A 13,412-nucleotide genomic window follows, 5' to 3' on the forward strand; every position below is an offset into this window, starting at 1 on the left:
CCACATGTTGTCAGTGCCATTTGTCCCCAGTTCCATCTGTCATCAGTGCAATCTCATCAGTGCCACGTATTAATGCCATCTGTCAGTGCCACCTGTCAGTGTCACGTGTCATCAACGCCACTTATCAGTGCCATGCGTCATCGGTGCCACATTTGTGCCATCTGTCATCGGTGCCACATTTGTGCCATCTGTCATCGGTGCCACATTTGTGCCATCTGTCATCGGTGCCACATATTAGTGCCATCTGTCATCGGTGCCACATTTGTGCCATCTGTCATCGGTGGCACATATTAGTGCCATCTGTCATCAGTGCCACGTGTCATTGTCCTGGTGCTCCAGGGCATTCAAAAGTGTAATAAGTAGTCAACAAGTTAGATGTGTAATTTATGCTCCTAGAACACGTGATGGCGCTCCCTGCATGTTGGGCCTCTCTATGTGTGAAAAAGTCCCACACATGTGGTATTGTAATACTCAGGAGTAGCAGAATTTTTTTGGGTGTGTCATTTGTAGTATACACATGCCATGTTGGAGAAATAACCTATTACAATGACAATTTTGTGGAGTAATTTTGCAAAGAATAGTGGGAAAAAAATGACATCAAAAAGCTCCCCATGCCTCTTACTAAATACCTTGGAATGTCTACTTTCCAAAAAGGGGTCATTTGGGGGGTATTTGTACTTTCCTGACCTGTTCGGGTCACAAGAAGCGAGATAGGCCACCAGTACATCAGATGTGATCAATTTTGTGTGATTCGCACCACAGCTTGTAGACTCTCTAACTTTCACAAAGACCAAATAATATCCACTAATTTGGGTTATTTTTACCAAAGATATATAGCAGTATAAATTGTGGCCAAAATTTATGAAGAAAAATTAATAGTTTGTATAATTCTGTCACAGAAACAAAGAAATATGCGTTTTTTTCAAAATTTTCGGTCTTTTTTTCATTTATAGCGCAAAAAATAAAAACCCCAGAGGTGATCAAATACCACCAAAAGAAAGCTCTATTCGTGGGAAAAAAAAAGGACAAAAAATTAATTTGGGTACAGTGTTGCATGACTGAGTAATTGTCATTCAAAGTGTGAGAGCACCGAAAGCTGAAAATTGGTCTGGGCAGGAAGTGTTTTTAAAGTGGTTGTAAACCCTTACAAACCACTTTGACCTACAGGTAAGCCTAGATTAAGGCTTACCTGTAGGTCCAAGAAATATCTCCCAAACCTATACGGTTTAGGAGATATTTGCCCGAAGACGGGCACCGCTATCTACGGCGCATGCGCCGTAGACAGCGGTGCACTGAGCGGGGTATCGTCGATGATGGCAATGCCGAGAGTCTCAGCTCCCGTGCACATGTGCAGCAGTGACGACATCGCTGCTCCAGCGAATCACAGTGCCGGAGCAGCGAGACCCACCAAGAAGATGGACGCTTGGAACTACAGGGGACAGCGGTGACTTTGCTGGCTCCTGTGTCAGGTAAGTGACACATAATGGACTACTATGTGATGCATAGTAGTCCATTATGCTTTGCCTTTACAGGGAATGAAAGTGGAAGTAAACTCATCAGGGTTTTCTTCCTCTTTAAGTGCCCAGTAAGCAAGTGGTTAAATAGCATCAATGTGTTCCTTCAAATGGTGACATAGCAGAATACTTGCTCTGTTTTAAAGGTGCATTCCTTGGAGTAAACGTTTACATCATTTACAAAATCAGGGTCATGATGGCAAAACCATTTTCGCCAATGAGATTGCCGGACATGGCCATCACCCTTGCACTGCACAGTTATGGTTTATTTATTTGCAAGTACTTGTAAATATATGTAGATGTGACTTCAAAGGCCTGATTTTTGAAAAAGCGTCGATACATTGCTTCAAACAATTGCATAGCAGAATATGTGCTCTGTTTTAAAGGGTGTGACCATTGGCGTAAACATCGTTGCGGTATCTCCCAAATCTGGGTCGCAATGGCAAAACTGTTTTCTCCAATGAGATGGCCTGCCACGGAAAGCACCCTTGCACTGCACAGCCACCTCATACAGGGTATGCCCTGTTTTATTTATGTATTTAGAATTCCTTGTAAATGTAGATGTTCATTCAAAGGTCAGATTTTTTTAAATAGCGTTGGTACGTTGCTTCAAAGAATCGCATAGCAGAACACGTGCTCTGTTTTAAAGGGTGCAACCATTGGAGTAAACATCGTTGTGTTTTTTCCCAAATCTGGGTCGCATCAGCAAAGCTGTTTTCTCCAATGAGATTGCCTGCCACGGAAAGCTGGGGTTTGCTGTGAGTGGGCCAGGTATGCCAACAGCCTACTATTCTTATTACCAAATTCAAATATGCGCTGCGCCTGGTATAAAAAATGTTTCCGGGTCTTTTCTACTAATACAAGATCTAAGTGGCGCACCCCTTCCCTCCAACCTCTATATGTATCTGAATTGGGGTTTGCTATGTATTCCACCTCTGCATCTGTCACTTTCCTTTCTGCCTCCAGGAGTTTCTACTGCCTATCCGATCTAAGTTGTTTAATAACAACGGGCTACTGAGCCCCTAAGTGTGGCCTTAAACGCATCCCAGGTGACTCCGACAGGGGCCCCTGCCCGGTTGTCCACCCAGAAGTCACCAATAGACGACTGCGTAGACCTCTCAAAACTTTCCTCCTTGAGCCACAATGGGCTCAACCTCCACACCACGTACCCTCTCGGTCTCTCCATGTCAAAGGTGACCAGAAGTGGGGAGTGATCCGAGACAGCACGAGGCAGATATTGGGCCTCCAGCACTCTCGGCAATAATTCATTGGACACAAAACATAAATCAATCCTAGAAAGAGTATTAAACATGGTGGAGTGACAGGAGTAAGCTCTAACATGTGGGTTTTTCCACCTCCAGGCCTCCACCAGGTTATATGACCCAATACACTGAGCCAGCGGGGAGCCATGCTTAGGCGCCATTCCAAATCTGTCAGCATCAGGTGAGAGCACCACATTCATATCCCCAGCAAGAATAATGAGACCCTCTGCAACTCGGAGGGCAGCATCCATTATTATTCCCCATACTTCTATAGTAAAGGGGGGAGGAATGAAGAGGTTAGATTCATCACCACATTCAACGAACAACATTTGCAAATTAAAGGAATCCTTCAGAGATACTGGTATCTCTTGAAGGGGGATCTCCTCTTAGCAAAACATCTCCCGGAATATCCGGGTATCACGTATAGGAGATCACGATCTTTGAAGGATTCTCTAGTACAAAGTCATTTCTCCCCTCCCGTAAAGGTGGGTCCTAAACAAACAGGATGTACCCCGTGCCACAAATGTGGTTTTTGCAGATATTTACATGCATCGAGATCCATATGTCTGCCAAATGGTCGTTTATTTGAACCCAAATTTGCTGTGACCTGTCAATCAGTGGGGGTGGTGTACATTATGGTTTGTCAATGCAATGCTTTCTATGTTGGGAAGACAAAGCGTCCCTTCTTCCACCGCATCAGGGACCATGTGTCCCTGGTGCGGGGGAAGAAGATGGAAACTCCAATCAGCCGACATTTTGGTTTATATCATCAGTTCAACGATGGTCTCATGCACTTCTTTCCTTTGGAATATGTTCCCCCGGGAGATAGAGGGGGGGATTATAATCATACTCTTTTACAACGAGAGACTCGATGGATATTTAATTTGGAGGCTACCCGATCCCCGGGACTTAATGATGCAATCAGTTTCGAACCTTTTCTTTAAATGACTTTTTTTTTTTTTTTTTTTTTTACCCCCTGGTATATTGTAATAATAAATGATTGTATTTTGTCAAATAGGCAATATATTGGCGTGGATGTCTGATGGCTCGCGGATTGGGAGGGGGCTCCATACCTGAGGGGGACCCTCCGAGTGCTCCTTGCCCTTCCTGGGTCTGTACGGGCACCCCGGGGCGGGTCTGACCTACAACCTTTTCCAACCAGTTGGGGGTTCGATCGGCCCGCCCCGTTTCTAAATGTGAGGTCCCCTTCTCTCTTTTTTTGCTTGTCTATTGCAAACAATTCTTTTTTCCATCTTTGAAATCAGGGATGTATGGTGATTGACATTTATGTCGGCCCATTTTCATCTCTGTGTATTTGCACTTTGATTTATCCGAGAGTAAGATCAGGGCATATTGCCCTTAGCCATCATGGCTGCCTGTCTCTGACCGAATGTCAGGTCTCTATCAGAGTACTGGCACAGATGGATCATCACTGGCAAATTTCCTGACTCTGGCCAGAATCCAACATGGCCGACGCGCTATACGGACGTAAATCACGTCCTTCGCGCATGCGCATCTGCCATCTAGACGCGCACGAAGGAGATCGCTGGTAAATCTCCTGACTTTTAGCCAGAATCCAACATGGCCGACGCGCTATATGGACGTAAATTACGTCCTTTGCGCATGCGCACTCGCCATCTAGACGCGCACGGAGGAGATCCTCCCAGTAGGTGTGCCCGCAGCCCGGCGGTGACGTCAGATGCCGCCGGGCTGGAAGCACGAGTTATAATGCGGGTCCCGGTCAGTGTCATCCAAGCAAGCGATGGAAGCCGACATGTGGAGCTGCTGCACGTATGAAAAAGCACTTAAACCTTTTTGACTGTATCATACCACTATATTCAACAGGTAGGAATGGAATGGCTCTGATGGGACTAGACGGATGATCCGGAAGTCCAAGTCTAGAGTCACGCATTCTATATTCTTGAGATGTTTATACAACACTGATGGGGACATGGCTTTTCTTCTTTTCTTTCAGAAAACAGCACAGAGAGATCTCTTGTGTTCAGAATTTATACCTTGTTTAATCTCTATCTGACAACACATAGGGTTCGTAGGTACTGGGTATGCCTAACTGGTTCTAGTTCAGCCATCTCCTTGGCTCCACCAGGTATGTTCTATAGTGTTTATTGTGCCATTTTTGACACTTCATTGAAGTGGTCTACATATATTATATTATATATACGTTTCTCGTGCTTCTGCAGATCCCTGGGGGGGAGCAATTGGTGGGTCCTCGGTGGGTGCCCTCGCCACGGTCCGCATGCTTGATGACAAAAAAGTTTGTCCTCACTTAAGTACTAATAGATGCATAGAACATTTGAAAACTACGATAGACAATTTGTATTAATTTACCAGACATATTGGGTAAGATGCTTTTCTTGTTCTCATTTGTTATATATTTTTTTATTTTCATTACAATATTTTTTACTTTTATTTTTCACCTTTTTCATTGTATTTGTATTCTTCACACATTTTATTTTATTTTCATTCTTATCTTTATTTTGACCCTATCTGCAATCTCCATAGAGGAGAACTATATTTTATACCTTATGTATTCAATCTTGGGACACCATCCATATGGTATGGTCTGGTTGTTCCCTTTTGGAGAACTAATAGGTTACTGAATATTGATATGCAAACTATGCTCTGTGTTTTAATACTCTAAGGGTGGGGGCTTCATTCCTCTCCAACCAATATGCTGGACATGAATGAATCCTACCACCAGATCTACTCAATGTAGATGTGTCAGCCTATGTGGGCAAAACACCTCTTGTACCCCTCGGGGTTGTGTGTGTACAGAACTATCTATGTATTTGTATCTCTAAACAAATGATCTGTTTGTATAATTTCAGTTTTCTACTGATTGCCGTATTCTGCAATTGTCCTGAGGAAGCTCCGAAGAGCGAAACATGTAGGAAAGAGACAATGCAGTTTAAATCGTATATAAATGTGGTAACTTATGGAGCCTTGTAGGCTTATATACCAACTTTTGTATACCCGCATCTTTTATTTTATATGGAAATGGATGTAATTGTTTGATAAATGCTTTTTGTACACTAAAATAAAAACTTCAATGATTTTATTTATGGATTGAATATATTTGGTGCCGTTGTAAAAGTCCCGGGGGTTGGTTACCCTCCAGTCCCCCTTTTTTTAAATTTCCCCTTTTCTTCAAATAATATTAGCCAGAATGGTTTTTGGCCAGAAAATTAAATGAGGGGGGCAACCCCCTCATTATTCACTTAATAAGTTTCTAATTATGTGAGATCCAACGTCAAAACCACTTGATCTTACCGGATCTAACAAATATTTTTTTTCTGGCCAAAATTGCATGTGGGGGGCTAACCCGTCCATAATATCTCTATTTTGATGGGAAAGGAGATAAGGGGAGGGGGCAGCCCCTCTCATTAATCTCTTAATAAGTCTCTAATTATGTGAGATCTAACATTAAAACCACTTGATCTTAGCGGATCTAACAAATATTTATCAGCCTGAATGATTTTTGGCCAGAAAATTTGATAAGGCGGGCTGATGACGGGTTAGCCCCCCTGCAAATAACTGTTAATATTGCTTCTTCTGTGTGAGAACTAACGCAAACAGTTGATCTAACCTGATCTAAAAAAGATCTAACAAACTGAATACGATTTTTTTTAAATATTGATATGGGGGGGGCTAACCCGGCAAAGGTACTTTTACCTACTGTGCATTGTAATAAATCACAGCAGAGGGAGGCTAGAGGTTACAGAAAGGTCACTGTGCAATACAAACAACCAAACATTGAATACCAAAAATGGTCCTCAGTGACCAAAAAAAGCCTGGCCCTTCTAGGCTAAATATTATCCTTGGAGGCCAAAAATGGGCCCCAGTGAAAAAAAACAGCACACCCAGCTGTTTTTGGTCACCGACAGGGGCGGACGGACCAGTCGGTCACTCGGGTGCCGCCCGAGGTCATTAGGGGCCCGGCCCGGTCTCGGCCACATGAGAGGCCACTTGAAGTGGCTGTGCCGTATCACATGCCGTGATCATGCCGATTACAGTACTGCTAACGGTACTTCTAACGGTGCGCTGCTCCCCGCCGCCCCCCTCCTTCCCTCCCAGGTGATGTCACAACGCATACCGTACAAGCACCTGGGACGGACGGGAGGGGAGGAGGGGCCAGCGGGGAGCAGTGCGCCGTTAGCAGTATTGTAATTGGTATGATCGCGGCATGTGATACGGGCACAGCAGAAGAGTGGAGGGGCCGGCGGGGAGCTGCGCCGTTATTATCGGCATTCGGTAAGTGAAGCCTGGGCCTGCCACAAGTGATGGGAGGCGGCGGTACAGAATGCATGGGGCCCCGGATCCCCCCCAACCCACAGTGTCCCCCGTGTGTGTGTGTGTCCCCCTGTGTTTGTGTCCCCGTGTGTGTGTCCCTGTCCACCTGTGTGTGTCTCCCCCTGTGTGAGTGTGCGTGTCCCCCTGTGTGTGTGTGTGTGTGAGAGTGTATTCCCCTGTGTGTGTGTGAGTGTATCCCCCCTCTGTGTGTGTGTGTGTGTGTCCCTGTGTGTGGTGTGTGTGTGTGTCCCCGTGTGTGTGTCCCCCTGTTTGAGAGAATGTGTCCCCCTGTGTGTGTGTGTGTGCCTCCCCTTGTGTGTCTCCCCCTGTGTGTGTGTGTGTGAGAGAGTCTTCCCCCCTGTGTGTGTGTTTCCCCCTGTATAAATGTGTGTGTCTGTGTGAGTGTGTGTGTGTCCCACCATGTGATTGTGTGTCCCCCCCGTGTGAGTGTGCGTGCCCCCCGTGTGAGTGTGTGGTGTGTGTGTGTGTCCCCCTGTGTGTGTGTGTGTGTCCCCCTGTGTGTGTGTGTGTGTGTCTCCCCCTGTGTGTGTGTGTGTGTTTCTTGCCCTGTGTCTCTCCCCCTGTGTGTGAGTGTCTCCCCCTGTGTGTGTGTGTGTGTGTGTGTGTGTCTTCCCCTGTGTGTGTCCCCGTGTGTGTGTAAGTGGTTCCCCCTGTGTGTGTGTGCGAGTGTGTCCCCCTGTGTGTGTGTGTCCCTGTGTGAGCGTGTGCATTCTTCCTCCAGTTTCCCCCTGTGTGCTCCCCCCGTGTCTCCCTGTGCAGGTGTGGCGCCCAAGGGGGCCCCATGAGCTTCTATTGCCTGGGGGCCCCATTAGTTGTCAGTCCGCCCCTGGTCACCGAGGACCTTTTTGGCATTCAAAGGTCAGGAGTGTGCCTTTTTTAGTCACCAAGGACCATTTTGGGCATTTAATCACTTCAGCGCCGGACCATTTGGCTGGCCAAAGACCAGAGCACTTTTTGCAATTCGGCACTGCTTCGCTTTAACCACTTGCCGACCATTGCATTCTGATGTACGTCCCTACTTTGGGGACAAACAGAGGCGTCTTTAGGGGGTGGCCATAGTCTGGGACCAATAGCCCAGAGTCTTGAGTCTCGGTCCAGAATGCAGGGAACAGGGGCAGACTGAGCCATGGTTGGCTCCAGCTTTAGCTCTGCCCCGCTTCCACCCGACTTTACTCTTGGTCACTGATTGCTATAGCCGCCTGGCGGCTAGCAACCATTAACATCACTGCCCACTGTGCCCACACTGCCCAACATTCAAAGCAGAGGAGGATTGCACTTCCTCCTCCTCCGCGCTAGTGCTCATGGGGCCTGGCCTACGACTTCTGGTCTGGATTGTCCCGCAGCTGTTATGGTAGCGTGGAGTGTAGAGCCCAGGAGGGAGAGAAAGGGATGACGTCGCCACCCTGAGCAGCATTCGCAGCGGCTCCCTTAGCCTACACTCCTCCAATCTTAGTCCTCTCCCAGCTCGCTGTCCTGGAGCAGGAAGAAGGCGGCAGAAATGACAATGCGGCAGCCGCACCACATCAATACCCACTTGGGTGGGCGGCTCTCCTCTGGCTGCCTTGCACACCAGCACCACGGATGAGCTGCTGCTGTAGTACCTGAACAAATGAAGTCTATCTCCTCCTGGTCAGGTAGGTCAATCAAGTTTGTATGTCAGGTACCAGGTCAGTGTGTGTCAGGTAGGTCAGTGTATGTCAGTGTGTGTCATGTAGGTCAGTATATGTATGTCAGGTAGGTCAGAGTGTGTCGTGTACGTCAGTGTGGGTCAGGTAGGTCAGTGTATGTATGTCGGGTAGGTCAGTGTGGGTCACGTAGGTCAGTGTATGTATGTCAGGTAGGTCAGTGTATGTATGTCAGGTAGGTCAGCGTGTGTCGGGTAGGTCAGCGTGTGTCGGGTAGGTCAGTGTGGGTCACGTAGGTCATCCTTTTTTCCCACAAATAGAGCTTTATTTTGAAGGTATTTGATTGCCTCTGCAATTTTTTATTTTTTTTGCGATATAAACGGAAAAATCTAAAATATTGAAAGAAATTTATATTTTCTGCTTTTTGTTAAAAGAAAAATCCAATAAACTCAATTTTATTCATACTTTAAGGTCAAAATTTATTCAGCCACATGTCTTTGGTAATGTTAATAAGCGTATATTTATTGGTTTGCGCAAATGTTATAGCATCTGAAAACGATGGTACATTTTCTGGAATTTACGCATCTTTTAGTTTATGACTGCCTATCTCATTTCTTTAGGTGCTAATATGGCATAGTTGACTTCTTTTTTTCCCTTGTTTCCCAAGGTGACCATCTTGGTGTTAAGAGGGTTGAGGGTGCCAAAAGTGAGTGCCTATGGCAACATCACCCTGAAAGCATCTGATACTAAGCAGGGACGGGCCTGATTAGTACCTAGATGGGAGACCGCCTGGGAATACCCTCTTGAGAAATGCCAAGATGGTCACCTTGGGGAACCACAAAAAAAGGCGGTCTCCCATCTAGGTACTAAACAGGCCCATCTCTGCTTAGCCTTCAAGGCCAGATGAGCTTGGGTGCTTTCAGAGTGGAATGGCCAGAGGCAATCTCTTCTGGCACCCAAAACCCTCTTGAGAAATGCCAAGAAGGTCATCTTGGGAAACCAGAAATAAAAAACAGGTCAACTCCAAAAAAAAAAAAAGCCTACAGCACCTGGTATTCCCAGACGGTCTCCCATCCAGGTACTAACCAGGCCCTACCCAGCCCATAGGCAATCTCTTTGGGCACCCTCATCCCTCTTGACAAATGCAAAGATGGTCACTAGGCCCGACCCTGCTTAGCCTTCGAGATCAGACGAGATCGGGCGCTTTCACGGTGATATGGCCGTAGGCAATCTCTTTGGGTATCCCCAACCCTCTTTGACAAGCGCCAAGATGGTCACCTTGAGAAACAAGGGAAAAAAACAAGTCAACGGCAAAAAAATAAAAAATTACGGCACCTTGTATTCCCAGGCGGTCTCCCACTCAGGTACTAACCAGGCCCGACCCTGCTTAGCCTCTGAGATTAAACGAGATTGGTTGCTTTCAGGGTGTCGTGGCCATAAGCAATACCTTTGGGCACTCTCAACCCTCTTGACAAGCACCAAGATGGTCACCTAGGGAAAGTAGGGGAAAAAACAAGTCAACGCCCAAAAAAAAAAAAGAAGCAAATGGGACTGGTTATTGCCAGGATGTCTCACATTTGTTACTAACTAGTAGACATGTGCGCTTCGTTTCGTACGAATCGCAAATTCGTACGAATTTCTCAAAATTTGTACGTTCGGGAGGATCCGAAATACAAATTGCCGTGCGTCCGAATTCTGTACGGAATACGAACTTTTGTTTACGAATTCCGGATCTCAATCATTATGCTTATTATGACTTGCAGAAGACTTCTGTGATAGAAGTCAATGTAAATTGCCTGAAGACATCAGTGAAGGACTTTCAACCTCTCTGGGCAGGCTGCCAAGAAAAGAACAAAATGATACAATGTTTCTTCTTCAATGGGCTGAACTCCGTGTGTAGAAGTTTTCAGTTTAACCATTTAAAGACTAAATCTTTTCTGACACTTGTTGCTTACAAGTAAAAATCCAGTATTTTCTGCTAGAAAATCACTCAGAAGCCCCAAAAATTATATATTTTTTTTTAGCAGAGACCCTAGGTAATAAAATAGCGGTTGTTGCAATATTTTGTGACGTGGTATTTGCGCAGAGGTCTTTCAAATGCAAATTAGCCCTTTATCATGGTGCAGGTGTCATTGCTGTATGTCACACTGCTGTCAGTGCTCTCTATCACGGTGCAGGTGTCATTTCTGTATGTCACGCTGCTGATGTCAGTGCTCTCTATCACGGTGCTGTTGTCAGATCACTCTATCACGGTGCAGGTGTCATTGCTGTATGTCACGCTACTAATGTCACTGCTCCCTAGAGGTCGACTGAAAAAAAAAGGGCTAACTTGCGTTTGAAAGACCTACTGGATTTTTACTTGTAAGCAACAAGTGTCAGAAAAGATTTAGTCTTTAAATGGTTAAACTGAGAACTTCTACACATGGAGTTCAGCCCATTGAAGAAGAAACATTGTATCATTTTGTTCTTTTCTTGGCAGCCTGCCCAGAGAGGATGAACGTCCTTCACTGATGTCTTCAGGCAACTTACATTGACTTCTATCACAGAAGTCTTCTGCAAGTCATAATAAGCATAATGAGCAATGTTTTTGCCTTTAAATTTATCGTAAAGAACGTTCGTACACGTTAACGACAATTCGTATTTCGTACGAAACAGAACGGAATTTCGGGCACGAAATACGAAGTACGAATTAATTTTATTACGAATCAAAACGGAACAGAACGAAATGAATTTATCGACGGCGTCCATGTCTACTAACCAGGGCAGACGCTGCTCAGCCTCCGAGATCAGACAAGATCAGGCACTTTCAGGGTGATGTGGCCGTATTAAATCTCTTTCGGCACCCTCAACCCTCTTGAGAAACTCCAAGATGGTCACCTTGGGAAACAAGTGAAAAAAACGAATCGTCGCCAAAGAAAAAAAAAAAGAAACCTACGGCACTTGATAATCCCAGGGGGTCTCCCCATCCAGGTTCTAGCCAAGCCCGACCCTGCTAAGCCTCCGAGATCAGGCGCTTTCAGGGTCATGTTCCCATAGGCAATGTCTTTCGGCACCCTCAACCCTCTTGACAAACGCCAAGATGGTCACCTTAGGAAACTAGGGAAAAAAACAAGTCAACAACAAAAAAAAAGAAACCTACAGCACTTGGTATTCCTAGGGGGTCTCCCATCCAGGTTCTAACCAGGCCCAACCCTGCTAAGCATCCGAGATCAGATGAGATTAGTTGCTTTCAGGGAGATGTGGCCATGGGCAATCGCTTTGGGCACCCTGAACCCTCTTGAAAAAAAAGCCAAAAAAAGAAAAAAAAGAGAAGCCTATGGCACCTGGTATTCCCAGGCAGTCTCTCATCCGGGTACTAACCAGGCCTGACCATGCTTAGCCTCCGAGATTAGTCACTTTGAGGGTGATGTGGCCATAGTCAATTTCTTCAGACACCCTCAACCATCTTGACAAACGCCAATATAGTCACCTTGGGAAACAAGGGAAAAAAACAAGTAAACGCAAAAAAAAATAAGCCTACGGCACCTGGTATTCCCAGGCGGTCTGCCATCCAGGTATTAACCAGGCTCAGCCCCTGCTTAGCCTCTGAGGTGAGACAAGATGGGGCGCTTTCAAGGTGATGTGGCCGTAGCCAATCTTTTTGGGCACCGTCAACCCCCTTGACAAATGCCAAAATGCACTTTGGGGAAACAAGGGAAAAAACAAGTCAACGCCCAAATGAAAAAAAAAGGAAGCCTACAGCACCTTGTATTCCTAGGTGATCTCCCATCCAGGTACTTACCAGGCCCGACCCTACCCATGGGCAATCTCTATAGGCAACCTCATCCCTCTTGACAAACACAAAGATGGTCACTAGGCTCGACCATGCTTAGCCTCCGAGATCAGATGAGATTGGGCGCTTTCACAGTGATATGGCTGTATGCAATCTCTTTGGGTATCCTCAACCCTTTTTGACAAACGCCAAGCTGGTCACCTTGAGAAACAAGGGAAAAAAACAAGTCAATGCCAAAAAGAAAAAAAAAAGAAGCCTATAGCACCTGATATTCCCAGGCGGTCTCCCATCCAAGTACTAACCAGGCCCACCACTGCTTAGTCTCCGAGATCAGATGAGATGGTGCGCTTTCAGGGTGATGTGGCCGTAGGCAATCTTTGTGCAACTTCAACCCTCTTGACAAATGCCAAGATGGTATCCATGGGTAAAAAGAGAAAAAAAGAAAAGAAACCTACATCACCTAGTATTCCCAGGCGCTCTCCCATCTGCGTACTAACCCGGCCCGCCCCTACGTCTCCTCAGATATGCGGTGAGATGGGGCGCTTTTAGGGTGATGTGCCCGTAGACAATCTCTTTGGGCACCCTCAACCCTCTTGACAAATGCCAAGATTGTCACCTTGGGAAACAAGGGAAAAAAACAAGTCAACACCAAAAAAATAAAAAAATAAACCTACGGCACCTGGTATTCCCAGGCGGTCTCCCATCCAGGTACTAACCAGGCTCGACCCTGCATAACCTCCGAGATCGGATGAGATGGGGTGTTTTCAGGGTGATGTGCCCATAGGCAATTGCTTTGGGCACCCTCAACCCTCTTGACAAACACCAAGATTGTCACCTTGGGAAACAAGAGAAAAAAACAAGTCAACACCAAAAAAAAATAATAATAATATTTACGGCACCTGGTATT

General features: G+C 46.0%; 4 pseudogenes; all 4 read right to left on the reverse strand.

Annotated features, from left to right (window-relative positions):
* Positions 1-9,770: 9,770 nt before the first annotated feature.
* LOC143959019 (5S ribosomal RNA) lies at positions 9,771-9,961 on the reverse strand (annotated as a pseudogene).
* A 1,904-nt stretch (positions 9,962-11,865) lies between these two features.
* On the reverse strand, positions 11,866-11,984 carry LOC143959053 (5S ribosomal RNA; annotated as a pseudogene).
* A 774-nt stretch (positions 11,985-12,758) lies between these two features.
* Positions 12,759-12,877, reverse strand: LOC143959105 (5S ribosomal RNA; annotated as a pseudogene).
* Positions 12,878-13,172: 295 nt separating this feature from the next.
* Positions 13,173-13,291, reverse strand: LOC143959103 (5S ribosomal RNA; annotated as a pseudogene).
* Between the last annotated feature and the right edge of the window lie 121 nt (positions 13,292-13,412).

This window comes from Lithobates pipiens, unplaced genomic scaffold (genome assembly GCF_037356315.1).
Source record: "Lithobates pipiens isolate NorthernLeopardFrog02 unplaced genomic scaffold, aLitPip1_a1.2 Scaffold_66, whole genome shotgun sequence".
NCBI classification, from domain to species: Eukaryota; Metazoa; Chordata; class Amphibia; order Anura; family Ranidae; genus Lithobates; species Lithobates pipiens.